Genomic DNA, 27,847 nt, shown 5'->3' on the forward strand with positions numbered 1-27,847 from the left:
TTCTGATCGCGTCATTTAACCCTTTTCTTCCACTGTAAAATAGGAAAATAGGAGGCAATAGAATTGCTGTGGGAATTATGGCAACACACAGAAAGCACTAAAACAGTTGCTGACAATGGTGAGCACCCTAAGGAGAATTTTGATCAGAGCCATGTTGCTCACTGAGCATGTGCAGGACACATCCATGGAAACCAACGACAGTGGGAAAATGTCTCCTGCACAAATAAATGCACCTCGCTTGGGAAGGACGAGTCCCGAACAGGAAATGATCTCCAGTTGTTGAAAGGTAACAGGGAAAGAATGATTTGTGACGTAGGGAGAATTTCTTTAAAGACCGAGCTGAATTAATTATTAAAGACGTACGTGATGCGTAGGCAGGATAATATCAAGGAGTTCTAAATTATTCATACTTTATCGCTCTTCGTTGGTGGGTGTTTTTGACATGGCTCATCTTCTGCTGGGGGATTCTGTTCTTGGCCCGGAATATTTTCTGATGATGCGCCTCTCCCTGAGAAGATCTCGAACCATCTCATTCATTTGAAATAATCAGTTTCTTGAAGTCCTGGTCCCAAGCATGCTGCTCTTAGCAATATCTTCAGGCTGCAGATCGTAGCTCCTACTTTAAGGGTGTGTGAGATGGAAGAGAGGTCTCCGAGGAGCAGGCCAGTTTTGAATATATAATCAACCCCCTACCATTCCTGAAAATCTTGGTGCTAGAGGTAACAATGAGGTTAGGGGGGCCTCACCCTTCGTGTGCACCCTAGCACCTCCCTGTGGGTCGTCACCTGGTGCCTCGGAGCTCCAGATGGTCTGGGGAGGCCCATGTGCTCTATCGAGTGTGTTAATTAAAGTCACGCAGCTCTTGTGACATGCCCACACATTTCCTGAGCCAGACACAGGTGTTATGGGAAGGGGGCGGAGAAAATCCCCTGATACCAAACTGCACGAAAAAAAAAAAAAGAGGGAGAGTGCTTGTGGTCAGCTATGAGGAGAATTTTGACAAGGGCTGAGGGCTCCCTGACGAACCTGGGTCTCTTCCTCACCTTTAACCGTAAGGAGAGAATCAGAGGCCTAAGAGTCCCGTGCAGATTAGTTGTGGTGGGTGTATCGTGAGCATCCCCATCCTTGCTCTGCCTCCCCAGGATAAAGGATCATGGGGTCCCAGCAAAGATCAGATGTTTAGGATAGGTTCTAGAAGAACCTAATCCGATCTATCTATCAATCTATCTATCTATCTATCTATCTATCTATCTATCTATCTATCATCTATTTTTACGTGAAATTTTCCCCAATCTACAGAGCCCAGGCTGTAAGAGAGCCTAAACCTAGGATATGGGGTGGATGTGGGGCAGTGGGGGAGTGGGGAGCAGGAAATGGGAGTTTGATTGGGTTTCTCTTTGACCACTGTATGCGGCCATAGATGTTTCTACTCTAGGAATCTCTATGCCAAGAAGCTTACTTGACTGGTGTCCTTTGAATTAAGTTAGAAACTAGGAATTTGAGAGAGATGATTAAAACCTTAATTGAGGGGGGACCTGGGTGGCTCCGTCTGCCTTCGGCTCAGGTCATGATCCCGGGGTCCCGGTCCCTGCTCCCTCTCCCTCTGCCGCCTCCCCTGCTTGTTCTCTATCAAATAAATAAAATCTTTAAAACTACGTGCACACACACACACACACACACACACACACACACACACCCCTACATACATACCTTAATTGGGCCCATCCACAGCATTTATCTTCATTTTGTAACTCTACCGTCATCCGTATCTCACTTCTTGACATTCTGGCCAGCTTCATTTGGGTTGATTGATTCTATTTATTTAATATTTTATTTAAATTCAATTTGCCAACATACAGTAAAACACCCAGTGCTCCTCTCACCACGCGCCCTCCTCAGTGCGGGTCTATCGATCCTAATAGGGTTTTGGGGTCTCTGGAAGGCGAGAGAGGAGGGGCCGCCGTTCCTAGTCTTGGGTGTCAGGCACGCCTGTGAGGCCCAATCCAGTCCGGCCCTGGGTCCTCCCCAGCGGGGCTGGGCAGTGCCGTGGGACTGCCAGGTGTCCCCAGGGACGGGCTGGGGGCCAGGAGGTTTGGGACGGCGGGGCTCCCTCCCACTGCCTTCTCACGTGCTCGTTGCACCCCCTCCTGTGCCCTCCAGACCCCCAGGGCCAGCCTTCTTCGAGTGAGTTCGTTTAGAAGAGCGTCCCCAGGTGGGTTAGTGTGGCTGCTCCTACTGTTCACCTGGGTCGGGGGGGAGGTGTCCGCCGCCTCGTCCCGTCAACCTCGCCCCGCATGACAGTGACACGTCCCGTCACTTCCAGCCGCCTGTCCCCGTCTCTGCTTCATGTTCGGCCTGCATTTCTGAACCCGGGCGTCTCCCCTGCGTCCCGACCCGCGGGAGCCCTGGATGCACCTGGCGGGGGACAGGCCCTCGGCCCCCGCGGCCGCCAAACTGGCTGACCCCTCAGTGTGTCTGCAGACCCTTTCATTCTTTTTTTCTTTTTTTAAGATTTTTTTTTTAAATTGAGAGAGAGTGAGAGCAAGAGAGAGGGAGGGTGGGGAGACGGGCAGCGGGAGAGGGAGAAGTTGACTCCCCGCCGAGCAGGGAGCCCAGAGGAGGGCTTACGGGCTCGTGCCCCCGCCCAAGGCAGACGCTGGGCCACCCAGGCGCCCGGGCCTTTTCATTCTTAGGACTCAGTTTCCCCTCCCTCAGGTACCTTAGGAAGTCTCCCTGCCGTGTTGTGTGATGGCTCCTTAGATCTGTGCGCGCGTTTTCTTGCAAAACCCCAGCCCTGTCTTGCCCCCTTCCAGCAGGAACCCTGGTTTTCTTCAAAAAAAGCCCCACCGACAGCTCTCCTTGCCTTCCTGCCTCCCCTTGGACAGGTCCCCCACGCCCGCCAGCTCGTCTGCAGGTCCGTGTGGGGGTCCGGGGAGGCCTGGGGCCCAGGAGTGCGCGGGCCGGACCCACCACTGGATTTCCTGCTGTATCAGCGTGGCTCCAGGAGAAGGAGCTTGGGGTGGGGGGCCTGTAGAGGGGGGCTCACACTCCCTTCCCTGGGCTCTAAAACCTGCAGCTCCGCATCTTGCTGACGCCCAGGGCGGCGCTGTCCCCCCAGGGCTGGGTGGCCGGGGTGCTGGGGCATCTGGCTGGGGGTGTGTGTGTCCCCAACAGACCAGGTTTGGCCACTTGCCCCTTGACAAACCCAAAGGCAGAGAGAGGAGCGGGGGTGAAGCAAGAAGGGCACTAATGTAGGGAGGCTGCCCCCTGCCCCCGGGAATACAGCGGCTGGGCTCGGCGGGCCCTAAAGTCCAAAAGTGCCTCCTGGTTACACAGGGTGAAAGTGGGACAGGGGCCCTGGGCAGCGGGGGTCAGGCCATCACCGACTTGGGGTCAGCCGGGGGCAGGGACCTGCGGCCTCAGGGTGCCTCCATTGCTCCAGGGGCTGGTTTGGGCCCCGATGCCTTCTCTCCAGTGGCCGGCAGGGACGGCTGGCCCAGGGGCTGAGCCAAGGACAGCGGTCACTGCACTGAGGCCCGGGAACCCCAGCGCGGGAGCCTGCCGCGGCGCCCCCGGGGCAGCTCTGACCCCCGGCCACTGGGGCCACGGGCCGGTCTCCCCGTCTCCCACGACGAGCGTGTCGCACGTGGCCTTCTCCCGGGGCCACCTCGCTGCACCCACCTCCCCTGAGGGTGGCACCTGCCCTGCTCTGTCCTCCCTGCTGGGAGGCGCTGCTGTCCTCTCCTAGAAGGGATGGGGCAGTGGCGGCGGACCTGCTGGGGGTCACCCTGCGTCCCCCCGCCAGGCACACTCATCCCTCTTCTACAACTTTGCACCTGTGCCTCTGTGTCGCCTGTCGTGGCCTGGAGCACAGCGGGCAGCCCACACACGCGTGCCGAGTGCGGGAATCTCATGGAAACTTGCTTTGTAGACGTGCGGTGGGCGACGGGGCGGCCGGGAAAGGAGCCACAAGCTTGTCGGGCAGGGAAGGCAGAAGCAAGTGTAGGACCCGGACATGCGTGTGTGCCCACGGCTGCTGGGGTCGCTGCGGCCCTGCCCCGGGCCTACCCGAGGGCACGCAGCTGAGCCAGGCGAGGCTGGTGAGGACGTGGCCCTGCCCATGCAGGTGCTCGCAGGCAAGCCCCCTTGGTCCCTCCGTTGTGCGGGCGTCACTGTGACCCCGTCATGTCCATCCCAAGCCCCGGGGCCAGGGCAGGTGGGGGCACGGTGCCTGGTGCGGCGGCCTCACAGGTATCCAGGCGGCCGGGGACCGTGGTGTTCATGGACCCCCCCTCCCCCGCCAGCTTCTCAGCGACCACAGTGTGACCTTCATGCACACAGGCTGTTGCAAGATCCTCTGCTACCATCAGCCTTGTTGTCTCAGGAAGCCTTCGGCCGGGCCTGGTCGGACAGTTCTTTCCTGCCGGGGAGAAATTCTACGTGCAGAATAGTGCTTGGCTCTCCGTTCCTTGCCCCTCCACTACCCACCCCCTTCTTCTAGAAGCTTCTCCTCCCTTCTCAAACCACCCGGAGAGATTTTCGGAGTGTGTTTCCCAGCCAGCTACCCTGGCTACAAGGAGACCGATGTACAGGAACAAAGTGTCCCCACGTTATCATTGGGTCACCGTCCAAAATTCAGTTGAGAATCAGCTCCCGGAATGAACAATGTTTTTATTATAATTTTTTATTTTAACATCGAAACACAGAAACGATGGTGGTGGAGGGCATATCCCACTGCAGCCTTTTTATCTGTAATGAAGCTGAATTGAGATCCGAGGGAGGGGGTTTAGGAACAGAAAGATGATCTGTGTGATCCAGGAGGAGGGTGCGAGGGAAAGGAAAAGAAGGGGGGACTGTCCCCCGTGTCTTTGTTAGTGCAGTCCTGGGCCAGGGCAGTCTGCGGTAATCGGGTCCCGTGCACACAGCTTCTTGTGCTCTCAGAGCAAGAACCAGTTGACGTCTAGGGCTGACCCAGGTTAAACACACTCAGAAGAGCTTGACGTAGCAACCAGACGCCAGGTCACCCACCAGCACTGGTGGCTGCTAACCCCCCAGGATGAGCATGTCGCTACCAGCGCATTTCCTCCGTGGAAAGAAATCTGCAGAGGCAGTCAGAGGGGGTCAGAGAACCCCACGGGACGCCCAGGCGGCTGCGTCGGCGAGTAGCTGCCGACAGCTCAGACTGTGACCCCCGGGTCCCGGGAGGGGCCGCGCTGGGCTCCGTGCTCCGCGGAGAGTCTGCTTGCTTCTCCCTCTCCCACTGCCCCTGCTGGTACTCTCTGCTCGTGCTCTCTCTCAAATCAATAAATAAAATCTTTTTTTTTTTAAAAAAGACAGCTGGCTCCGTGGTGGGCCTCATGTAAATCAGGGCACGAGCTGTGCAAGGACTGCACGAAAGCACCCGAGGCCACACTGCTCTCTCCTGTAGGCGCCGCATGCACCGTTAGGCTCAGGCCTTGCTCCTTCCCTCTCCTGTTCGGAGCCGCCCCCCCGCAGCCCCCCGGCCTTGGCAGGACACGCTCTGGCCCTGGCAGTAGGGGTGTCTCCAGCCAGCCCAGAGCCAACGCGTGGGCCCGGGAGCCCTGCCGACCCTCCACAGCTGACGCAGCCTCGCTCACTCTGTTGTGACCCGACGTGTGGGGATCTAACCAGCAGGAGACGACTTCATCTGCATGTCGTCAGGGATCACTTCCATTTAACCTTCCCAATCTCTTCCCTACCGTGTGCCAACCATACTTTCCAGGTACGGGAGGGGAGGGGAGAGCAGAACGTGCATCCTACTCCCTAAAATCCATGCTCAAAATTAAAGATATTTGCTGCCTCGGATCCTTTTTAGAAGTTGCAGGAACATAAAGTCAGAACAAAACGTGAGCACATGGAGAGTCCCTTACTGACTTCCATTCTTTTTTTCTTTTTGAGAGTGAGTGAGCAGTGAAGGGCGGAGAGAGAGGGGGACAGAGGATGCTAACGACCCTGAGATCATGACGTGAGCCAAGATCAAGAGTTGGAGCCTTAACCCACTGAGCCACCCAAGTGCCCGCCCCCACTAACTTTCATTTTTAATTAAGACCTCCTCCCTTAGTGCAAATAATCTCAGCTAGATGTTAGAAAGAAAAGTGGGTGGGCTAATTTATACTAATGTGTGAATGACTAGCAAACCCCTCTCCTAACATCCTGGGAGTTCTTTGTCTTTTGAAAAGAAGGGATACAGTGATGCATATGCATCTTTATCCAGTAGGATTTCAGGCAGGATGAGCAGCTATTTCACAGATTAGAAAATGCAGGGAGTGTTGTAGGAAACATTTCAGGTTGAGGCTGATCTTTTGCTCTAGAGTTCTGCTTCCCTCAGCTACTTATAGCGTGTTTTTGTTTTTTGTTTTTTGTTTTTGTTTTTTTCCTTTTCCTGAACACCAGTGTCAGAGATCTACCAGGCCCTAAAGCTTATGGCAGGCGTGTTCATGGCAGTACTGTCAGGACCTCTAGCTCGGAGGTGAGGGGGGCAGTGAGGACACTTGTTGGCACCTTTCATCGACTAGCTCAACGTGACCCTTCATCCATTTCTGTTGCTCACATTTCTCACCCCTTTCCAAATGCCCCCACTTCATTTTTCCGTATTGCTTTTATTATTTTATTTTATTTTATTTATTTTATTTTTTCCATATTGCTTTTTAAAAGTGAACTTGGCACCTTGACAACCCAAGCGTTTCCTTTTATCCCCCTGACGTCATGAATGCGTTCTCTCCGCGCCAGCCCTCCTCCGGTCCCGTAGCCTTGACCCCCAGGACCCCACCAGATAGAGCCAGTTCCCGTTTCCTAGCAACTCGGTTTGAGGCTGGCTTTGCTGGGGGGGGTCTCCTCCTCCTTCATGAGCTTCCAGACCTCCCCCCACCTGCCCGGCCCCCCAGCTTGGGAAGAACTTTCCTCCCACTTCTGTGAGTATCTGAGACTTGGGATCACCATCAACCCCGCAGCCCCCGCAGGCTGCCTCCCCTTCTTGGACACCCCCCCACCCCCCCACTGCCCACCCCTGCTTCTCATTGACGGGAAGATGAATAGTGTGTCTGTGGGGTGAGGCGGTGACATCACGTGCCCCGTGGCCACATGTCCACGAATCCCCAGCTCTGCGTCTAGGGTGAGAGTAATTGTCCTTAGCTGAGGGGGGAGGGGCTGGGAAAGATATCGGATAAATTTTGGGGTTTTTTTTTTTGCTTTAACCTTCACATTGTGAGGTCTCCGGATATAAGCGCGGCCTGTGTGAGCGTTGGCCCGAGCGACCTCTGGGGGCCTCCACTGTCCTTTTCTTTGAATCTTGGCTTTGAACAAAGCAAATGAGGTGGGGGCACCATTGCTAGGGACCATAGGGCACAACTAGGATGTCTTTCACGGGGACCCTGCCACCCTCTTCCAGGTGGTGACTGATATTTCCTTATCACTGCTCCAGCGCTTTTCAGAGATTCTTTGTCATCAGTTGCCAGGAATCTCGGGGACCTAGTTAAACGTTTAATGAACTGGCTCCGTGGACACCTAAGCAATCATTTTGTTTGCGTCTGAGAGTTGGAGAAACTAATAGGGTCAGCACCAAGAAGCTGAAAACGCTTCCACGTGGGTGGGTGGCTACTCTCAGGAAATCAGTTCGTAGAAGCCTTCTGCAAACATGGGGTGCCTACTATGTGCACGGCACTGAGCAGGGCCTCGGGGACACTGGTCAGGGAGTAGGGAAGCTCCGTGGTCGGCGCTCATGGGTGTTACAGTGACTTCAGGGAGGGCCCCTGGCTCAGGTCATGATCTCTGGGTCCTGGGATCGAGTCTTGTGTTGGGCTCCCTGCTCAACAGAGTCTGCTTCTCCCTCTCCCTCTCCCTCTCCCTCCACCTCTCTCTCTCCCTTTCTCTCTCCCTCTCTCTCTCTCTTGCTCTCTATCTCAAATAAAAAAATCTTTGAGGGGGGAAAAGAAAATCAGAGGTCTGTGCTTTCACAGGAGTCGACCCCGTGTTTATCTGGGGAGGGTCTATACCTGGATTCTCATGTCCTGCCTCTTGCCAGGTTGATGGGTCCCGAGGGCGCAAGCTTTGACCACTCTGCTGTGCCCTCCTTGTCCCTGGGCTGCAAAGGGGGGGGGCGCCCGGAGCCCTTACGCCCTATCCCTGGCATTCGGGACTTTGCTTGGCCCAAACCCCAAACCTACGGGAGGGAGGCCAAGAGGGCCTCCACTCAACCTCGCTCTTACCTCGGTCCACACGGCCAGCGAGGCCCTGGCTCCTCTTCCCTCCGTCCCTCCGTCTGTCCTGTCCCCGGGCCCACAGGGCCCACAGCGCTCAGCCCCGCCTGGTCCACCCGCTGTCAGGGCTGGCCTGGGGGTGCCCCTCCCAGGGCCTCGCTCCCCCAGGGCCTTGCTCCCACCCAGGCCCTTGCTCCTCCACAAGGCCTTGCTCTCCCTCCCAGGGCCTTGCTCTCCCCCCAGGCCCTTGCTCCTTACCCCCCAGGGCCTTGCACACCCCCAGGGCCTTGCTCTACCCCCAGGCCCTTGCTCTTCCCCCCCAGGGCCTTCCTCCCCCACCCAGGACCTTGCTCCCCCCCCCCAGCAGGGCCTTGCTCCCCTCCCCAGGGTCTTGCTCCCCTCCCAGGGCCTTGCCCCCCTCCCAGGGCCTTGACACCCCCCCCCCCCCCCCCCCCCGCCTTGCTCCCTCCCAGGGCCTTGCTCCTCCCTCAGGGCCTTGCTCTCCCCCTCAGGGCCTTCCTCCTGAGCCTCATGCTCTTCCTCCAGGCAGGCCGTCCGTGATCCGTCTGCAGCCCCACACCTGCGCCTCAGACAAGTGTTCGCGGCCCTCGCTAGTAGAGAGACCTCCTGCATTCCGGGCTCACCCTGTTGTTTTCCGTCATAGCATAGTCATCATTACCTGCCACACTGTGCATCCCTTATTTTGCGTTTAAGATCCGTTTGTTGAGATCTGAATACCAGGTCTGCTTGGGAGGGATTTTGTCTGTGGTCTCGAGCTAGATCCCTCGTGCCCAGCCTGTGCTGGCCACAAAGTGTGCTCTCCCTAAATGTTTGATTGATGGGTATATCTCCATCTTATAGACGAGAATGTTGAAACTTTGAAAAATTAAGTGACTTTTCAAGGCCACACCACTAGGAAATGCCACAGATGGGATTTGAACCTGAGTGATCTTAGGCCAAAACCCAGATTCTTAACCAGTGTGTGTGTGTGTGTGTGTGTGTGTGTGCGCACGCGCGTGTCTTCCTTCCTTCTCCATCAAGCCCTCAGATTCCCGGCAAGCACTATTTGTTTGATATCCTGTAGCCTGGGTGCTTAAAGAGAACGACACAGGGAGGAGATTTTGTGAATAAAATATATCAATCAATCAATCTGTAACCGGCGTGCAGATGGACCGATGGAATAGGCTGAGAAAGGCACTGACGGGCGTGCAGTGTAGACGGACAGGGGGCCGAAGGGACGCACGGGGCAGAGCCGAGGTGCCAGCCCGCAGGGTCTAGGTGCCTGCACGCGAGGCTGCTGAGCAGCCCGGCAGCCGCGCCAACGACACCTACCGCGTGTGCAGTCCTCGCGCCCCTTCCAGCTGCGGGGCCCTGCCCTCGCCTCTGCCTCCAGGGCGCCTGAATGCTTTGCTAATCCTGCGGACCCCTCAGGAGGAGGAGGTGGGGCCGTGGCGCCCGTGGGCCGCCGTCCCCGCCGCAGCGATGAAGGGCCGCAGGGTCCCCGCTGGCTCTGGATGTCGTCCAGGCAGCACAGGTGACGCTCACGCTGCGGATTCCGAGCCCAGGGAATCTGGAGGCACCTGAGCAACAGAAGGATTTATTTTTGCTACCTCCACGCAGAGCTCTGGACCCTCGGGAGCAGGGGACAGCTTGGTAGGCATCGGTGCAGGATGGAGCCAGCCCCCTGGACTTTGCCGGCCCTTCCTCTGCCCCAGCTCATCCTCCGGCCGTGGGATGCTCGGGATGCTCGGAATGCTTGATGATGCGCGCAGGTGCGTGCAGGTGTGTGCAGGTGTGTGCAGGTGTGTGTAGGTGCTTGTAGGTGTACGCAGGTGCGTGCAGATGTGCGCAGGCATGGCGAGAGGTGCAGGCCCTGACCTCCCCTGGGGCTACTCCCTCTGCGGTCTGCCCCGGGTGTTTAGGGGATTTACTCTCCGGGCTAAGGGCACAGATGTTCCTCTACAACGTTGTGTAAAATTCCTTTCGTTTTTGCCACTCACGTTGGAGCCTTAGGTCATGTTCACGGACTTCTGGGTGTGGTACGAGGTAAGGCTCAGATTTCGTTTGCCATAGATTTTCCCCTTTGCACAAAGCTCACCGTTTCCCTGCTGATGTGCAACGTCTGTTGCTCAAAATCCAGTTTCCACGTGTACACGAGTCTGTTTTGAGGCACTCTGGGCACACTGTTTGTCTGACTGGATTTGCCCTGATTTTAGAGGTACATTTTTAAGAGAATGGACATCTTCATGAAACTGAGTCTCCTTATCTAACGGCATGGAACAAGGCTTCCTCTATTTAGGTCTTCTCTTTCAGTAAACTTTCATAATTATAATTTTGTCCAGAAACAGCAGATATATATCCATTTTTAAAACTACTTTTTTGGGGACACCTGGGGGGCTCAGTGATTGAGCGTCTGCCTTCGCCCCAGGGCGTGATCCTGGGGTCCTGGGATCGAGTACCACGTTGGGCTCCCTGCATGGAGCCTGCTGCTCCCTCTGCCTGTGTCTCTGCCTCTCTCTGTCTCTCATGAGTAAATAAATGTTTCAAAATTTTTTCTGTTTTAGGTTTCTTTGTTATTGCAAATAACATCTTAAATAAATTGAATCTTTTGACTGATATGTAGAAATGCCATTGATTTGGGAATATTGATTTTTTTAAAAAATCTACTAATCTTCCTATTTTAATAATTATCTACAGATTCTTGGTATTTCTTCTTGAACAGTCATAGTCCCTACAATAGTAACAATAACATATATTTTTCAAATATTTATACTTCTTTCCCTTTTCAGTCTGAATGGATAGGATCTCTAGTCCAGTGATGAGAAGTAGTAGAAGTAGACCTCCTTGTATGCTTCCTGATTTTAAGCATCCTACCATTAAGTGTGTTGTTTATTGTAACTTATGTGTAGGAAATTTCTTGTTAAAAAAAAAGGAAATTTCTTGTTATTCCAAATTTAATAAGAGTTTTATTTTTTGTTAAAGCTTAGAGGGTGTTATGTTTTATCAAATGCTCTTCTTCCTTTACCTCCTGTGATGGTCGTATATATTTACTCTTAAAATGTGTTAATGTGATGAATTGCATGACCCAACTTTTTAAGGTTCAGCCAGTCTTCCATTCCTGGGACACACTCAACTTGGTCAGGATGTTTTATCTTTCTTTACACATTTCTGAATTGTTAATAGTTTGCTTAGGATTTTTTCATCTACTTTTATCAGTTATATTGTCTGCTATCTTCCTTTTCCTTCCCCTTGGGCTAGATCCATCATGATGGAGATTGCAGACTCATGCTACTGTGTATAAATTATCCACAGTAGCATTCAGCCTTCTTAAGTATTTGGTTTGATCACTTCTGGGAAAATGTACATGTTTTCCAACCACGGTTAAATTCTAGAATACTTCTATCACCCTGAAGAACTGGACAATATATATTTGGATCTTCCTTTTTTATCCAATCTGGCAATCTGTGTGTTTGATTGGAGTGTTTAGTAAATTCACATGAATGTACTAATTGGTATGTTTGTATTTAGACGTATCTTTTTGTTATTTGTTTTCTTAGTCTCATTTATCTTGTGTTGTTCTGTAACTGCTTGTTACACCTGATGTGTTATAGCTGGGGACCCTTGTTGGGGGGATTAGTAATGGCTTCAGACACGTGGCATAAGGTCAGTTGCTTTTGTGAATGTGTTCTTTTCTATTCAGTTCAGAAAATGAGATTAGAATTCACATTTATATGGAATGGACAATGAATATTCATTTGCAGGGCTATGTTAGCTTTCTCACCCTCCAACATAATATATTCCAAAGAGATCTGGACTGTCTAGACATCCTGTAGAACATCATATTGATCTATTACGTCATGCTGATTGGGGAAAATGAGCAGAAGGAAGTAGTACACTGAAGTCTGTTTAAGACCCACGGGCTCCAGATAGTGGGAGAAAACCTCTATGACAATTCAGGAAACTATCCCTTTAGTAAAGTTTTTAGGGTCTAGTGGTCAGGGATGGGCTACGCTACCTCTACGGAAGTAAAATGATGGCATCTCACATTCCCTACCACAAAGAAGGAAGCACAGTGCCTGGTAGGCCACTTTGGGATCTAGAGACAACACATTCCCCATCTAGGAATATTGCTCTGGCCCATATATATGGTGAAACAGAAGGCCATCAGCTTTGTGGGGTGGGGGGGCCCAAATATGAAAGAGCTCTGCACCAAGTTCAGGCCACAGTGCAAGCAGTCTTGCCATATAGGTCATGCAGTCTAACAGGCCCTTGGTGTTAGAAGCATTGGTGGTGGGAAAAGATGCAGTGTGAAATTTATAACAAGCCTCTGTGGGAGAATGGCAATGCAGGCCTCTGGGGTTCTGGAGCAAGGTCATGACATCTGCAGTAGAGAAATACATGCCTTTTGAAAAATAGCTCTTGTCATGCTACGGGGACCTGGTATAGATTGGGGTGGTTGCTTGGTTATTGGAGCATCAAATGATCCTGCACCTGGAATTATCCCTGCTGATCTGGGGCCCATCAGATCTGTCAAGTCATAACGTTGGACAAGCCCAACATCAGTCTTTTATAAAATGGAAATGTTACAGGCTCAAGCCTAAGCCTAGGAGAGCACAAGTTAACTCCACAAGCAGGTGGCCCACGCTTCCACGTCACTCGCTGTAGTTGCAGCAGCACCCATCTCCCAGGCCACACCTACGGCTGTAGGGAGGATTGCATATGATTAGCTGAGGGAGGAGGAAAAAGCCTGAACTTGGTGCACAGTTGAGTGGACTCAGTATATGGCAGCGAGCTGAACACGGAGAGTGCTGCATTATGTCCACATTTGAGGGTGAACTTGAAAGATGGAGAAAAGTGAAAACCTTCCCAGTAGGCAGGGCGGCAAGTGGCACACCTGGTCATTCACTTTGAGTGGAAAGAGAAGTAGCACAAGGTAAGAATCTAATACTGCAGATTCCTAGACAGTGTACAATGGCCTGGCTGCTTGCTTAGGGCCCTGGAAGGAAAACAGGCCATCCCACTAATTTCTCTCTACTAAGTTCCTACAGAAAGAGAGAGGCCCGAGGAACCATGAAGGAGTTGCTTCCTGAATAGGGAGAAGAGGCTCTGTTACAGCACAAGTGGGATCTATGGCAGTGTGGAGGTGAACTGCTCCAATTGACTTTAGGGAGACCTACTGGGTACTGGGGTCTTTAGTTGAATGACAGCTTCTAGCGACTGCCCCTTCCGTCTACTGTGGTTTTTATGCCAAGGTTGTACCTTCCCTGGCTGCTACCAGCCAATGACTCAGCATCATGAGGAGCACTAAAGGCGGTCCATTTTGGGTTTTTTGTTTTTTAAAGATTTTATTTATTTATTCATGAGAGACACACAGAAAGAAAGAGAGGCAGAGACACAGGCAGAGGGAGAAGCAGGCTCCACACAGGGAGCCCGACGTGGGACTCCATCCTGGGTCTCTAGGTTCACACCCTGAGCCGAAGGCGGCACTAAACTGCTGAGCCATCCAGGGACCCCCAAGGCAGTCCATTTTGGCTTAATGCCAGACACAGCCAGGGGACAACCCTTGCTTAGGGACTCCTCTTCAGCTTAACCAAGACTTCCTTAGGACTGTGTTGCCATTTGAGAGTCTACCTCCAACTTCTTCCTCCCCATTCTTCCTCCACAGCCCAAAGGATGTCGCTGCCTCCTCCCGCTTGCTCCCTCTTTATGCTTCACAGGTGTTCCCCATAATATTGTATAATAATCCCATTGGTGTCTGCTTTTCAGAGAACCCAAACTAGCTCTGTTAAAATGTCTTTCATTACATGTGAAGTGATATAACGTTAATCAAGATAAAATGGGTTAAGGATGGGCGTTGTGTTTCCTAGAGCAACCACTAACAATATAAAACAAAGACATACAGCTGAAAAGCCAATAGGTGAGGTAAAATGAAATATAAAAAAATTCTCAATCAATCCAAGAGGAGGCAAATGAAAGAAAAACAAAGGAACCAAGAAAGATATAAGATACTTACTTATATAATAAGTAGCAAGATGCTAAAATTAAACCCAACCATAAAATTCAGTGTAAATGGACTAAATACTCCAATAAAAAGGCAAAAACTGTTAGAGGGAATAAAAAGGAAAGATCCACTTGTATGTTATTTATGAGAGACACATTTTAAATATAAAGAACAAAAAAATCCAAAACCATCAGAAGGAAGGAAATAGTAAAGATTAGAGCAGAAATAAATTATAGAAACTAAAAAAAAATAAAATAAAATGGACCAGAGAAACCAGGAGCAGGTTCTTTTTTTTTAAAAAAAAGATTTATTTATGATAGACACAGAGAGAGAGAGAGAGAGAGAGGCAGAGACACGGGAGGAGAGAGAAGCAGGCTCCATGCCGGGAGCCCGACGCAGGACTCGATCCCAGGACTCCAGGATTGCGCCCTGGGTCAAAGGCAGGCACCAAAATGCTGAGTCACTCAGGGATCCCCAGGAGCAGGTTCTTTTAAAAGATCAATGAAATTGATAAACTTCCAGCCAGGATAAAAAAAACAAAAGTCCCAAATAAAATCAGAAATGAAAAATGAGAAATAACAACCCATACTACAGAAACACAAAAGATTGGAGGGGAATATTATGAAAAATAATATGCCAACAAATTGGACAACCTAGAAAAAAATGAAGATCTAGAAACATATAATTTACCAAAACCGAAACAGGAAAAGAAAATCTGAACAAACTTATTGCAGCAATGAAATTGAAATCAGTAGTCAAAAACTCCCAATCAACATACCAGAACCAGACAGCTTCACAGATTAATTCTACCAAATATTTAAGGAAGAGTTAATACCGATTTTTCTCAACTATTCAAAAAAAAAAAAAAAAAAAAAAGAAAAGAGATGAGAAAAGGAAACTTCCAAAAGCTACCACACACACAAAAGAGAACTGCAGGTCGATATTTGTGGTGAACATAGATGTAAAAATCCTCCTCAAAATACTAACAAACTGAGTTTAACAATACATTTAAAAAATCATTAAAAAAAAATGATCAGGGATCCCTGGGTGGCGCAGTGGTTTAGCGCCTGCCTTTGGCCCAGGGCGCGATCCTGGAGACCCGGGATCGAATCCCACGTCAGGCTCCCGGTGCATGGAGCCTGCTTCTCCCTCTGCCTGTGTCTCTGCCTCTCTCTCTCTCTCTCTCTCTCTGTGACTATCATAAATAAATAAAAATTAAAAAAAAAATGATCAAGTGGGATTTATTCCCAGGATACAAGAGTGGTTCAAAATTCACAAATCAATGTGATATACCACATCAATAAGAGAAAGGATAAAAGTCATGTGATCATTTCAACAGATGCAGAAAAAGCATTTGACAAGGTACAACATCCATTCATGATAAAACCACTCAACAAAGTGGCTTTAGAGGGAATATACCTCAACATAATAAAGGTCTTCTATGAGAAACCCACAGCTAACAACATACTCAATAGGGAAAAACTGAGAGCTTTGCTTCTAAAGTCAGGAACATGACAACGATATTCACTTTTATTCAACATAGTATTGGAAATCCTAGCCTGAGACCAAAAAAAGGAATAAAAGCATTGAAACTGGTAAGGAAGAAGTACAATTTCACTATTTGCAGATGACATGATACTGTATATAGAAAACCTAAAGACACCAACAGAAAACACTAGAACTGATAAATGAATTCAGTAGAGCTGTAGGACACAAAATCAATGTACAGAAATCTACTGCATTACTATACACTAATAATGAAGCAGCAGAAAGTGAAATTAAGAAAGAAATTCCAGGGATCCCTGGGTGGCAGTGGTTTAGTGCCTGCCTTTGGCCCAGGGCACGATCCTGGAGACCCGGGATCGAATCCCACATCGGGCTCCCGGTGCGTGGAGCCTGCTTCTTCCTCTTCCTCTTCCTCTTCCTATGTCTCTGCCTCTCTCTCTCTCTCTCTCTCTCTCTGTGACTATCATAAATTAAAAAAAAAAAAGAAAGAAATTCCAATTTTATTGCATCCCGAACAATAAAATATCTGGGAATAAACTGGAGGTGAAAGACCTGTATTCTGAAAACTATAAAATACCGATGAAAGAAATTGAAGATGATACAAAGAAAGGGAAAGTCAGTACATGCCATGGATTGGAAGAACAAATATTATTGAAATGTCCATACTACCCAAAGCAATCTACATATTTAATGCAATCTGTATCAAAATACCAACAGTATTTTTCACAGAAGTAGAAAGAACAATCCTAAAATTTCTATGGAACCCCAAAAGACCCCTTATAGCCAAAGCAACCTTGAAAAACAAAAACAAAATGGGAAGTATCACAATTCCAGACTTTAAGTTATTTACAAGTTATGTAGCAATCAAAACAGCATGGTATTGGCAAAAAAATAGACACATAGATGAATGGAAAAGAAAAAATAAACAGAAATAAACCCACATTTATTTTCAATTAATCTTTGACAAAATAGGAAAGAGTATCCAATGGGAAAAAGTCATTTCAATAAATGGTGTTGGGAAAACTGGACAGCTACCTGCAGAAGAATGAAACTGGACCCCTTTCTTACACCAGACACAAAAATAAACTTAATATGGATTAAAGACCTAAAGGTGAGACTTGAAACCATAGAAATCCTAGAAGAGAACATAAGCCATAATGTCTCTGACATCAAATACCTCAACATTTTTCTAGCTATATCTCTTGTGGCAAGAAAAACAAAAGCAAAAACTCCTGGGACTACATGAAAATAAAAGACTTCTGCACAGTAAAGGAAACAATCAACAAAACTAAAAGGCAACCAACAGAGTGAGAGAAGATATTTGCAAATGACATCTCTCATAAAGGATGAATATCCAAAATATATAAATATATAAATTATATTTAAAAATATAAAAAATATACAAATATATATATACCACCTCACACCAGTCAGAATGGATAAAATGAACAAACCAGGAAGCAACAGATATATAAATAGGAATGAACAAGAAAGGAAGCAATAAATATATAAAACTTAAGAATCTAAAACCAAATAATCTGATTAAAAATAAGCAGGAGACATGAACAGACATTTCTCCAAAGAAGACATACAGATGGCCAACAGACACATGAAAAGACATTCAACATTACCCATTATTAGGGAAATGCAAATCAAAACTACAATGAATGATCATCTCACACATGTCAGAATGGCCAAGATCAACAACACAAGAAACAACAGGTGTTGGCAAGGATGCAGAGAAAAAGGAACCCTCTTGCACTATTGGTGGGAATGGAAATTAGAGCACAATGTGTCGAAATATGTGGGATGCAGCCCTAGAAACCCTTAGAAATTTATAGCATTAAAGTTAGACAACAAGAAAGGTATAAAGTCAATAATCTAAATTCTTACCTAAAAAGCTAGGAAAAGAAGAGCAAATTAAACCAAAATAAATAGAATATACAAAACATAAAGAGTGGAAATCAGTAAAACAATAAGCCTGTAAACTGCTGGCAAAATCAACAAAACCAAAAGTTGTTTCCCTGAAAAAAAAATTAATGAAATTAATGAATCCAGAGCAAGATGGATAGTGAAAAAGAAAGAAAAAATACAAATTAGCAATATCAGTAATCAAAGAGGACATCACTATCCTATAGACATTAAAGGGCTAATAAGAAAATATTATGAACAAATTTTAATGGCAATAAATTTGGTAGTTAAGTTAAACTAGACACATTTATTGAAAGATATAACTCAGCAAAACTAGCACAAGAAATACAAAATCTGAATAGCCACATATCTGTTGAAGAAATTCAATTTATGATTAAAACTTTCACACAAAGAAAACTCTAAACTACATGATTGCACCAGGGATCTCTGTCCAACGTTTCTGAGTAGGACATGATATCAATCCTATGCAAACTTTCAGAATAGAGAGGAAAAGGGGAATATTTCCTAACCAATTTCATGAGGTCAGCATAACCCTGATATCAAAAGCTGACAAGGACATTGAAAAAAATTAATTACAGACCAATATCCGCCTAAGCCTTGATGCAAAAATACTTAACAATATTAGCAAATTGAATCAAACAACATACAAAGAGGATAATACATTAAGACCAAGTGGGGGATTGTTCCAGGAAGGCAGGATTGGCTTAATATTAGGAAATCAATAAAAGCACATTAACAGAAACAGGAGAAAAATTATGATTAGCTCAAGAGATGCAGAAAAAGCATTTGACCAAATTCCAACATCCATTCATGACAAAAGTAGAAACTCAACAAACCAGGCATACAAGAAAACTTCCTCACCCCAATAAAAGCCATCTATAAAATAACTATAGCTTATGTCATATAACGTAAGTAAAATACTGAATGCATTTACCCCACCTCCCACCCCCAGCCATCAGTAACAAAGCAAGAGTATCTGTTCTTATGACTTGTATTCAGTCCTGTACTGGAGATCTTAGCCACGACAAAAGGAAAGATTTTTAAAAAAATTTTTAAAGGATTGGAGGGCAGCCTGTGTGGCTCAGCGGTTAACGCCGCCTTCTGCCCAGGGTGTGATCCTGGAGACCCGGGATCGAGTCCCACATCGGGCTCCCTGCATGGAGCCTGCTTCTCCCTCTGCCTGTGTCTCTGCCTCTTTTTCTCTCTCTGTGTGCCTCATGAATAAATAAATAAAATCTTTAAAAAAAGGATTGGAAAGGAGAAGTAAAACTATCCATTTTCACAGAAGATGTAGTTATATACACAAATAATGTGGTTCCAAAGGAATGTACCAAAAACTATTAAAACTAATAAGTGATTTTAGCAAGGACACAGGATACAAAGTCAGTATCTAAAAGTCAATTGTATTTCTATATATTAGGAATAAAAACTGGTAAATGAAATATAAAAGTTTACAGTTACAACAGAATTACAAAGCATAAAATACTGAGGAATAAGTTTATCAGAAGATGTGTCATAGGGTAGCTCTATTTTTAACTTTTTGAGGAATTTCCAGAGTGGCTGCACCAGCTTGCATTCCCACCAGCAGTGCAGGAGGGTTCCCCTTTCTCTGCATCCTCACCAACATTTGTTGCTTCTTGGCTTGTTCATTTTATCCATTCTGACTGGTGTGAGGTGGTATCTCATTGTGGTTTTGTTTTGTATTTCCTTGATGCTGAGTGATGTGACCCAGCAATTGCACTACTAGATATTTATCCAAAAGATACAAACACAGTGATCCGAAGGGGCACCTGCACCCCAACGTTTCTAGCAGCATTGTCCACAACAGCCAAACTATGAAAAGAGCCCAAATGTCCATTGACAGATGAATAAAGATGATGTAGTATATATACACCACGGAATATTATTCAGCCACCAAAAAGTGAAATCTTACCATTTCCAATATGTGGATGGAATTAGAAGGTATTAGGCTAAGTGAATAAGTCAATTAGAGAAAGGATTATCATATGATCTCACTCATGTGGAATTCAAGAAACAAAACAGAGGATCATAGGGGAAGGGAGGGAAAAATAAAATAAGATGAAATCATAAAGGGAGACAAACGATAAGAGACTCTTAACTATAGGGAACAACCTGAGGGTTGCTGGAGGGGAAGTGGGTGGAGGGATGGGGTACCTGGGTGATTAAGGAGGGCATTTGATAGAATGAGCACTGGGTGTTATATACAACACTGAACTCTACCTCTGAAACTAATAATATACTATATGTTAATTAACTGAATTTAAATACAATTAAATTTTTGAAAAGATATGTAACACTCCTATACTGAAAGCTAGAAACTACATTGTGAAACAAATGAAGAAGACAAAAATAAATGGAGAGATACACCCTATTCATGGTGGATAAGACCCAATACTGTTAAGAGATGATTTTTTTCCCAGTTTTGCTAAATATTCAATTTAATTCCCCCCAAACAATCTATAGATTTAATAGAATCCCTACCAAAATACCAACAGCATTTTTTAAAAAAAACAGAACTAGAGTTCCTAAAATTTATATGGAACCCCAAAAGACCATGACTAGCCAAAGCAATCCTGAAAAAGAACAAAAGTGTAGGTATAAAAATCCCAGATTTCAAGCTATACTATAAAGTTGTAGCAAGCAAAAACAGTATGGTAACAGCACAAATACATACGGATTAATGGAACAGAGTCCAGATATAAACCCACACTTCTACGGTCAATTAATTTATGACAAAGAAGGCAAGAACACGCAAAGGGGAAAAGTCTCTTCCACAAATGGTGCTGGGAAAACTGGACAGCAACATTCTAAAGAATGAAACTGGACACTTTCTTACACCTAAAAATAAACTCAAAATGAATTAGAGACCTAAATGTGAAATCTGAAACCATAAAACATCTAGAAAAAAACATAGGCAGTAATCTCTGTGACATTAGCCGTAGAAATATTTTTCTAGATAATGTTCCCTGAGGCAAGGGAAACAAAGGCAAAATGGAACCACTGGGACAGCACCAAAATAAAAAGCTTCTGCACAGTGAAGGAAACCACCGATGAAAAAGCACCAAGAATGAGAAGATATTTGCAAATGACATATCCCTCAAGGGGTTAATATTCAAACTATATAAAGAACTTATATGACTCAGCAGCAAAAACCTCAAACAATCCAATTAAAAATAGGCAGAAAACATGAACAGATATTTCTCCAAAGATGACGTGCAGGTGCCAACAGACGCATGAAAAGATGCTCCACATCACTCATCATCAGGGAAATGCAGATCAAAACTTCAATAAGGTCCCACCTCACACTTGTCAGAATAGAATGGCTAAAATAAAAAACACAAGAAATAACAAGTATTGGTGAGGATGTGGAGAAAAAGGAACCCTCGTGCATTGTTGGGGGGAATGCACACTGGTGCAGCCACGGTGGGAAACAGTATGGACATCCCTCCAAAAATTAAAAATAGAATTACCATATGATCCAGTAATTCCACTACTGGATATTTGGCCAAAGAATATGAAAACACCAATTTAAAAAGATATATGAAAAAAAAAAGAAAAGATATATGTACCCCTATATTTACTACAGCCTTATTTACAAGAGCCAAGATATGGAAACAACCCAAGTGCTTATCAATCTATCTATCATCTATCTATCTATCTATCTATCTATCTATCTATCTATCTATCTATCTATCATCTATCCATCCATAGACACAGACACTAATATATATGGAACGTAAATAATATATATAGACTAGAATATATGATGCATTATTTATGTTATATATTTATTTATACATACACATATATAATGGAATGTATATAATATATAGAGAATACATATAATGCAGTATATAATATATAATGGAATATTAATCATAGAAAGAAAAGGAAATCTTGCCATTTGCAATAACATGGATGGATCTAGAGAGTATAATGCTAAGTGAAATAAGTCAGTTAGAGGCAGATAGATACCATAAGATTTCACTCATGTGGGATTTAAGAAACAAAACAAATGAACAAGGAAAAAGAGACAAAAGAAAAAAGACTTAAATATAGAGAACAAACTGGTGGTAAGTGGGAGGATGGGTGAAATAGGTGAAGGGGATTATGAGGGTACTTATCCCAATGAGCGCTGTGTAATGTATTTGATAGTTGAATCAGCATATTGTATACCTGAAACTCATATAGCACTGTAATTAATTATACTGGAATAAATAAATAAATATTTTAAAAATGCAGTGGGAAGAAAACAAGATTCATAGTAATCCCAATTAAAACCCCAGCAGTGGTTTGCTGTTTTTTTTTTTTTTTTTTTTTTTTTTTTTCTGGTAGAAATTGTCAAGCTGATATGGAAGTTTAGATAAAAATAAGAAGGAACTAGAATAGTGGAAACAACTTTGAAAAAGATTAACAAAGTTGGAGAACTTACATTCCCTACTTTCAAGAATAAATTTAAAGCTGTAGTAATTAAGACAGTTGGTAGTGACATAAGGATAGACAAATAGATCAACTGCACAGAAGTAAGATTCCAGATATAGAGTCAGCTGGTTTTCTATAAAGACAGCAGAGCAAATCAACAGGGAAGGAAAAGCCTTTTCTACAAGCAATGCTGGAATAACCAGATAGCAAAAAATGAACCCCAAATACTGCCTTATGCCATATACTAACGAAACTTATCTTGAGATGAATCATATACCTAAAGGTAAAGGTTTCCTAAGCCTCTTAAAGAAAGAAAGAAGAATATAGTTCCTTGTGAGCTTAGGGTAGGTAAAGAATTTTTTTTTAAGGCAGGAGACAGCACTAAGAAAAGCACAAGAAAAGAATTTGTAAATCGGACTTCTCCAACAGCAAAAACTGCCCAGCTTTCTTCCAATCTGAGCTTATTTTCTGACAAATGATTTGTAATCAGAGTATTTAAAGAACTCCTTAGTATCAATAATTTTTTTAAAAAAAGCACAACCCAGTATAAAAATTGAATAAGGAGTTGGACACTTGACAAAAGAAGATGTGCAAATGATCTGTAGGCGCATGAAAATATCCTTAACATTACTAGCCATAGAGAAATGCACGTTAAAACCACAGTGAGAAAATAAATAAATAAATAAATAAATAAATAAATAAATAAATAAATAAATAAAACCACAGTGAGATGATAGGATGAGCACTGGGTGTTATTCTATATGTTGGCAAATTGAACACCAATAAAAAATAAATTAAAAAAAACACAGTGAGATTCTATTTCACTCCCTAGGGTGGCTAAAATTGAAAAGATTAACACCAAATATTAGTGAGAATGTGTGTTGCTGTCATAATCCTTTCAGAAAAATGTCTGGCTCTTTTCTTAACAAGTTAAACATACATCTATCCTATGACCCAGAAATCCATTCCTAGGTATTTACCCAGAGAAATGAAAACATATGTCTACAAAAACGCCTCTATAAGAATATTCATAGCTGCTTGAGTCATGATTATCAAAATCTGGAAACAACTCCAACATCTACCAATGGAAGAAGAGACAAACACGTTACGGTACATTCCTGAGTGTCGTCTGCTCATTAATAGGAGGAAATCACTAATAATAATAATAATAATAATAATAATAATAATAATAATAATAATAAAATTAAATTAAATTTAAAAAAAAGGAGGAAATCACTGAAACCTGGTGAATCTCAAAAATAGAAAGTGGAACAAAAGAAGTCAGATAGCATAGAGTACAGCCTGTCCTATGGTATCAGGGCCTCCGTTTTGAAGAGAGGCTGCTGGGACTCAGGTTCAGCAACTTCATCAACGTTGACCTGGGGCTGGAGGTGGGACTTCTGACCCCAGAGTTCGTGCTTACCATGCCGTCCTGTGTTATGTTTCTTAATTCGCTTAACCACATACTAAGCAACAGGTGCTTTCCTTCATCTTATACGTAAGGAGCTGAAGGCTCACAGGCCTCCAACAACTGTCCCGCTGTCTTCCCTCGAGCTGGAAGGAGAGTCCAGCCTGCTCTCTGAAGCCCACAAACCTCCTGAAAATGCACTACAGGGCTGTGTGTGTTACGTTCCTCGTTTGCCTGCCTCCTCACTAAGGATTGTGTTTTTTTCTTTTGCTCCAGTCTTTAGAGAGTTTTATTTATAACTCCCTTGAAATGGGCTTCCCGAAAAACCCATCACTCTACACGGCAATGTTTAGACCTGACTGCCCAGGCAGCCTCTTTCATCAGCCTCGTCTCAGGGAGAATTTACTTGATTTACTTGCTTTCAATTTCTAAGCCTTCATTTGTTTGCTTCTTTAATCAAACAAATTAGACCTCAAGTCTTTAAAGATGGACTATCAGAGAGGCTATATCATGTGTTCAGCCTAAAAATTAAGCGAAATCTACACTCAGGTGTTTAGAGAGAAATAGTTTGGTCAGATTTGATCACTATATACCAACCTTTTTCTGGGTTTGAATTTTCCCTTGAACTCAGGGGAAAAATACGTTGTTGAGCTTCCAAGGCCACCTGGTTTGGCCCTAGCATTCCTGCAGATAGCCACAGCTCATTGCATAGCAGACAGGAAGATCTTATTCTACGTACAGAAGTTTGGCCTGTAGGGGCTAGAATTTTGACAGGGCCAAAGAAGTCAGGAGACATTATAGTAAAGTATAGTATTCCCCAAAAAATGACCCAAGGCAGGCTTCATCCATGGCTTGAACTCTTCCACATAACCCAAAGAGAACTAATAGAGTTATTCAAGTTTCTGTCCCACTGAAGGGTGGCCATTGGCCTTACGTCCATAAAGCTGGCCTCCCACATCTGTGGGGAGATGTGTCAACCATGGAGGTACGCTGCTGAGATATCCTTTCAACAGAACCTGCTACAAGGAAGATAAATAGCAGGTATCTTTCAGATGCTACAAATTTGGACCTCCACAGAGTTCACATTGAAGCCATGCTTCCTCTGGTTTGACACCAGCCAGGACTGATGATAGCAGGGACACTAGAGCCATGACATTCCAGTTAGACATAAGACTCCCATAGTGGGAAATCTTTGCTCTGGGGATCCTCATCGGCTTAGAACACAGATATGCTCTGCAGTCTGGGGTTCTCCTTCCTACTCTCCTTTCTTAACTCTCTCCTTTCAAATATCATTCTGAAGACAAGTTCCACCTATTTCTACTCCTTCACAAACATTCTCCTGGTGAATCTCTAACATGTCTAATTCCATCTTGGTGTCCACTCTTGGAGCACTCAAACTTATACAGTTGGTACATAAAGTGAGGTTTTGGAGACTGCTCGCTCACCTCATAGCTAGCAAAAAGAATGCTAGCGCATTTGAAATGTGGGGCATAGATAGTTCCTGGAATAAGATGGTATGCCTCCACTGCGGAAGATTTCATGAGTGGTGACCTGGAAAAATGTCCCCATGGAGGAGAATGTCTTTGCCAATGAAGTGACTCAGGCAAAACATGAGGGAAATACTAACTCCAAGGCCAGTTATTACTAAACTGTATAGACACACTGAGGAGGGCTAATTAGAAACTGGGGGCCATTAACAAACAATTCAGAACTAAGTGTAAGAGCCAGACAGCCTTTCTGAACACTTGCAGTCTCTCATCTCTGCAGTGGAATAATGATCATAGTTGAAGAGAAGACTCGGGATCTAGAAGACTTAGGGTCTACAAGTTTGTTAGACCTCCAGAGATATTTAAAGACAGGGCTGTTATGCTAGCTGGGAAAACCTTGAACCATGAAATCTTGGATGGGGCATCTGGGTGCATGCACCCAAGAATTTTATTTATGCCCTAGCAGATGGTAAAGGAAGGGGTTTTAAAACTCAAGGGGGGAAAGAATGCTAGAATCAATATTTTATGTGAGATCAGAAGACCCACCTGAGGACTGTATTGTCTCAGAGAGTCCGGAGGGCACGGCATTCACCAGGGCCATCAGGAGTAGGCTGGGAAGTTCAGTAGCGGCAGGGCCAAGCTGGGCTTACTGACGCCAATGGAAAGTGGAGTCTGGAAGTGATAGAGGCCAAGTAGCAGAATTTGACCAAAGCTGGGAGGCTGCAGTGTCAGAGAGGCAGTCGAGGGCATGTGACACGGGGACTGGTGAAGATGGTTGGGAGGAATATGACCAAACAGATGAGAAGCCAAGAGTGCTGCTTAATACAATCAGAGAAAGAAAAGAACAGAGGAGGAGACTGAAGGCAGTCGTCTCAATAAGAGGTCAATATCATGTGTTTAGTAGCCCTGAGCCAGTTTTCTGATTTGAAATCCAATGACTGAAGAGGTGACCAGATCTCCAGGAGAAGGGCCTGGCAACATGACAGCAAGTGTATACTATGACGACTCCCTGAGTCCTCCTTTGGGAAGACCTATGGCCATTTACTTGAGTGAATGCACAGTGGTAGGATGAATACCCAGACATTTTAAGAAGTACTGGACACGGAATCTTAGTTGACACTGACGACCACAGACCCCAAATATTTTCATAACCCCCTAGTGAATGGAGACCTGGCCAGTCTAGTTTACAGTAGGTTTATGGGTCCATAGACCCGTATGTGGCAGTTGGAGTACTGACTTCCTGGCCTGTATTTAAGAGTGAGCATAACAGGGGAAGGTCAACTGGAAGCCTCTAAAGTAAATAAAAACAATTATCACATCCAAAGTTGTTTTATTTTTTTTTTTTAGAAGAGGGTGGATGGATGACTATAGACTACCATATTCTCAATCAAATAGTAGCTCTGATTACAATGTTGCTTCAGACATGGTGTCTTTGCTATAGCTGATTGATAAGGTCTCAGACAGTATGTGGCTATCGACTTGGTGTCTTCATTATTTCTACGGCAGTCAAAACAAAATCAGAAGATTAGAAATAGCCTGCATTTACATGGAATTTCATGGATTTATTTCATGTCACCCCAGGGCTATGTTAACTTTCCTATTTGCAGTCAAAATATAACCTGAATAGTTCTGAACCAGCGAGAAACTGAGAGGGTGAAACAAGAGCAGCCCCACTGACCATCCCTCTCGGTGACCTCCCCCGTCCACATGGGATTTTGTGCCTCCCATTACACAGTTCTGGGCTTTGCAGGGTTAGAGGCTCTAGTCACCGAAGAGAGTACCTTCTTGTCAGAGGACCAAATAACTGCTTCCACCCAGGCACCCTGGACTTCTGGTGTCCAAGGACCAGCAGGTAAGGAGGGGAGTCATCATTCTGGCAGAGGTAACTGCTTCCTATGAGGAGGGCGATCTACTCTTATACAATGGGGATGGAAAGAAATATGTCTGAAATGCAGTAGAGCCAATTAGACATTTTTAGTAGTCTTTGCCTCGTTATGCTGGAGGTTCAGACCCCTTAGCAATGAGAGATTGGGGTCTACCACCGGCTAAGCCATAGAGACCTGCCCAGGTGACACGGAAAGTAAAGAGAATTTACGGTGAATAGTGGATGAGGGAGACTGACTAAATGCAGAAATGGAACTGTTACTTCATCCAACTAACCTCTTCTAGGTTTCTCCTCTAGAAAAGAAGCCTGTGTGAACCACGGAGATGCTGCTTACTGACATAGTAGGGTGACGGATCTCTACGGCACAAGCTGTAGAAATGGCAGCCATGGAAGCAGTCCACGCAGCTCTCCCTCCAAGGGAAGCAGCTCTGCGCAGAGAGTCCCTGGGAAGCCTCCAGCTTTTCACCTTGGATCGAATGCAGCTTTCATTCTGAGAACTTGCTCTCCACGGGTTGCTTCTAGCCAGTGGCCAAGCACAGCAAGGAGATGAGAGCTGGGCCATCGTGGGACTCCTGTCATGGGTGGTCTTTGCACGGGGGCTCCCTGTTGGCCTGGCTGAGATGTTATCAGAGTTTCTCTGCCATTGAAACCTCCCCCTATTCAGTTTTCCTCTCTTCCCTTTCCTTGCACAGCTGTCAGCTCTGCACAGGGGTCTGAAGGCTCTCCCTGCTCACTCCAGCTCCCTCTCTCCTGTACCCTTTATAAACACTTCCCTTCTGCATGTTTTATTCTGGTTGGCATCGACTTCCCAGAGGACCCAAAGTAGTACAGGAGGCCTCAGAAAAAAAGCAAATAAAAATCATAAATAAATAAATAAATAAATAAATAACTGGATGGCAAAGTGATTGGGCAGGGCTTTCAGATACACACTTTCTGGACATTTTCAAAATTGCAAGGAAACAAATAATT

General features: G+C 45.5%; 2 long non-coding RNA genes across 2 annotated transcripts in view; one reads left to right on the forward strand and one right to left on the reverse strand.

The window, feature by feature from the left end:
- LOC112660035 (uncharacterized) lies at window positions 1–27,767 on the forward strand. Its single transcript, XR_003136652.3, has 2 exons — window positions 1–286; window positions 27,163–27,767. It is a non-coding gene; the product is annotated as an uncharacterized LOC112660035 (long non-coding RNA).
- LOC112660036 (uncharacterized) overlaps window positions 8,685–27,847 on the reverse strand; it is a 54,886-nt gene continuing 35,723 nt past the window's right edge. Inside the window, exon 3 of the long non-coding RNA XR_003136653.3 lies at window positions 8,685–9,796. This is a non-coding gene — a long non-coding RNA (uncharacterized LOC112660036). The remainder of the gene's footprint in view (window positions 9,797–27,847) is intronic.

Source organism: Canis lupus, chromosome 2 (genome assembly GCF_003254725.2).
Source record: "Canis lupus dingo isolate Sandy chromosome 2, ASM325472v2, whole genome shotgun sequence".
NCBI lineage: Eukaryota > Metazoa > Chordata > Mammalia > Carnivora > Canidae > Canis > Canis lupus.